This window comes from Pteropus vampyrus, unplaced genomic scaffold, assembly GCF_000151845.1.
Source record: "Pteropus vampyrus isolate Shadow unplaced genomic scaffold, Pvam_2.0 Scaffold5, whole genome shotgun sequence".
Lineage (NCBI taxonomy): Eukaryota > Metazoa > Chordata > Mammalia > Chiroptera > Pteropodidae > Pteropus > Pteropus vampyrus.
The window spans coordinates 13,689,316-13,693,219 of NW_011888786.1; the positions used below are offsets into that span (position 1 = coordinate 13,689,316).

At 33.4% G+C, this 3,904-nt stretch overlaps 1 pseudogene; it reads left to right on the top strand.

The window, feature by feature from the left end:
- The first annotated feature begins 2,416 nt into the window (after positions 1-2,416).
- LOC111744052 lies at positions 2,417-2,535 on the top strand (annotated as a pseudogene).
- Positions 2,536-3,904: the final 1,369 nt, after the last annotated feature.

Here is a 3,904-nt window from a genome sequence, read left to right on the forward strand (position 1 = left end):
GAAAAAAATAAAAGGAATCTTGCCCTAAATTATGGATATAGCTGATCTATGAAACAACTTAGCAGCATGAAGTGACTTATGCACCAGGGCAGCATTTTTTCCTAAATTTTAGTGACATAATTTTTAATTAAGAAAAAATGACCTCATTTTGCACCTAAGAGATGGATTTAGCTATGGAAACAAATAACATATCCTTACATCTATTCATTCTGTGATAATGGACATGAATTTTGTAGACACAGAGATCTGGGTGTGAATACAGGTCATCTTATCAGCATCTGAAGCAAGTTACTTAACTTTGCTAAGAACTGTTTCCTCTTCACCACTCCTCATGGTGATAAGATTGATGCATTAATAATACATATGTAACTTAACAGAATGCCTGGAACATAGTAAACATGCAATTAAGAAGAAGCAATGATTCGATTGTTAGTAAACTTGGCTAGTTCAAATCCACAGCCTGAAGTGGCTAATGACATTGTCGTATTTCTGCAATTTCCTCTGAAGAATTCAAAATCTTGTAGTCATCTTATTGTAAAAGTTCCTCCAAGCAAGGAAATTACCTGTGTGGAAGCATGAATACTAGCAAATAGCATCACATAAAGCAAGAATTAGAAGTTGTTTAGTATGGTTAGAACCTAAGGAATCTAAAAAGTGATAAATATGTTGAGTAGCAAATCATAGTAATTCTTGTATACCACTAAGGAGTTTGTATTTTACACTGTGTATACAAAAAAGAAAAACAAAAGACACGAGCAAAAGAAATGATAACAAAATTATTGTTTAAAACCATGGTAAGAGTAGCAAGAAATAAAAAAGATAAACATATTTTTAAAAATTGGAACAATAATATTTAGTGACCCATTAGGCATATAATCCATTGAACATAGAGTAGTGCATATCTTCCTCAACCTCTCAGCAATATTTATAACAGTTATCAATCCTTCCTTTTTGGAACACACACATTTCTAGACTTTCAAGATACTATACTCTTCTAAGTTTTCTCTCTTAATAGGGTGTTTCAGGTTAATCCTCTTTGCTCTCTCCACCTATTAGACTTCTAAATACTGAAGGGCCTCAATGTTTGGTTATAAACTCTTTTTCTAAATCAACTTTTCTTCCTATGTGAAATAATTCATTAATAGTTTCCATACCATTAATAATTAACAAACAATTCATAATAAACAAACTCATGTTGCCAATGACTTTATACAAATCCTCAGGTTCGGAGTAATTCAGTTAATGTAAATTAAATAATGTACCAGTTCACACTCATTAGTTTAAAAAATAAATAGAAAAATCTGATAACATCAAGCATTAGTAAGAATTGAAAGACAACCTACTGACTGGGAGAAGATATTTGCCAAAGACACATTTGATAAAGAGTTAATATTTAAAATTTATAAAGAACTCATACAATTCAACACCAAAAAACAATAAACAATTCAATTAAAAAATGTGCAGAGGACCTAAAAAGGCATTTCTCCAAAGAGAGTATAGGTCAATAGTGGGTTAATAGTCATATGAAAAATGTTCAACATCACTATTCATCAGAGAAATGAAAATTAAAACCACAATGAGATATTACCTCATACTTCTCAAAATGGCAATCTTTAATAAATCCAAAAATATCAAGTGTTGGTGAGGAAATCTAGTGCAGTTTGTGGGACTGTAAATTGGTGATGTCACTATGGAAAACAGTTTGAAGTTTCCTCAAAATATTAAAAATAGAACTACCTTATGATCCAGCAATTCCACTTCTGGGTATTTATCTGAAGAAAACCAAAACACTAATTCAATAAAGTATATACACACCTATGTTCACTGCAGTGCTATTTACCATAGCTGAGGTATAGAAGCAACATAAATGCCCATCAACAGATGATTGGATAAAGAAGAAGTGGTACATAAACATGATAGAATATTACTCAGCCATAAAAAATGAAATCTTACCATTTACAATGACCTAGATGAACACAGAGGGTATTATGCTAAGTGAAATAAGTCAGACAGAGAAAAACAAATACTCTATAATTTCACTTATATGTGGAATCGAAACAAAATAAATAAACAACAACAAACAGAACAAACAAACAAAAAAAATGAAACAAACTTATAGATACAGAGAACAAACTAGTAATTGCCAGATGGGAGGAGCATTGGGGGAATGAATGAAAAAGGTAAAGGGATTAAGAAGTACAAATTGGTAGATACAGAATAGTCACAGAAATGCGAAGTACAGCATAGGGAATATAATCAATTATATTGTAATAACTATGCATAGTGCAAGGTGGATACTAGTCTAATTGGGGGGATCAGTTCATAAATTATATAAATATCTAACCACTATGCTGTACACTTGAAACTAATATAAAATAATATTGAATGTCAATTCTCATTGAAAAATAAAAATTTTGTTTATGGCCATGCTACCCTGACCAAGCCCAATCCCGTCTGATCTCAGAAGTTAAGCAGAGACGGGCCTGATTAGTACTTGGATGGGAGACCACTTAGGATGACCAGGTGCTGTAGGAGTTAAAAAATAAAAAATAAGGGATTGTAAGCTGACAAGGTCCTTGCAATCTGTGAGGTCGATCAAGGATTGCCTTGCCTAAAAAAAAAGAGAGAAAAAAGAAAAAGAAAAATTTTAAAAAATAATTCAAGTTTATTATTTAATAGTGTAAAGTAAGATTTGAATTTGCTTTAAGTTTTCCCATAAGGATTACCAAATATAACCTGTGTCAATATAAGAAATGTCCAAATCCATAGAGAATAAGTTTACTTGAGCCAAACTGACAATAATTGCTGGGTAGCAAAATCTCAACAAATTTAGGAAGTGCTCCAGAGAATGGCAGTTTTGCAGTTTATTTTGTAAGTTAGAATCAAAGGAGGAGACATTAGTGAGGTTACACGAAATCCATTGGTGGTAGATTAAGGGGATGGGAGAAAGCAAAGCAGGGAAATCTCTGGGATCGCATAAAAAGTAAAGCAGAGGGACACGTTCTACTTTAACCTTGGTGGATAAGGGAGAGATAATAATTTACATTTACAACACATAGAGATAGTATGCTGTGGACAAGATAACCATGAAGGGTTCTGTGGTCTCCCACTCTAGTGTGGTAGGTTCTACGCCGAGGGGTCCAGGATTACTCTGACACTCCAAGGATTTGTTATCTTAGATTCAAAAAGACAACAGAAGGCTTACTAAAGGTAAAGATTGACCTTAGTCAAGAAAGCGACAGTCCCAGGATGTGACTACTCGCCATGATCTCCTTTTAGTTAGGAATTTTTATGTTCAAACCATCCTATGTGGTTCATTTCAGTCTCAGAGTTTGTAGGACCCCCCATGCTGGCTTTCCCTGAGCTTGTCAGTTTTAGTATGTTGCCCTGTTTTCGTCCACACTTCTATCTCAGGGTGTTGTGTTATAACCTTTAATCACCACTAAATATTTTGTTAGAAATCTCTTTATATTAGTAGTAACAATATAGGTTGCTAAAATGTATTAATAAACTAAACTAGTCTGGGGCTATTTAAAATGTCAGCTTGCTTCCAGAAAGACATAATGACCTAAAATGCCATCCCTAATAAGACAGACATTATCAGAGACTCTGCAATAAATCTACTCTTAAAATTTTTACCAATTTTAAAAAAGCAGTCAATTGACCTCTTGATGCTCATATATGTTCAAGCTTTGCAGAAAAGAATAAGAATGACTTCTCATCCTTTACATCTTGCCTCCTGTCTAATCAAAGCATTTTCTAATTCTAATTGCATTAAGTGGTGCACATCAGATGAGTTCATCTAGTCATTGAATGAGGAAAGCATCCCACGGAGGGCTGAGCTGAGGAATCACTTAAAGCTTTTAACTATCGAGTTGTTTTCAACCTATTTATTTTACATGAC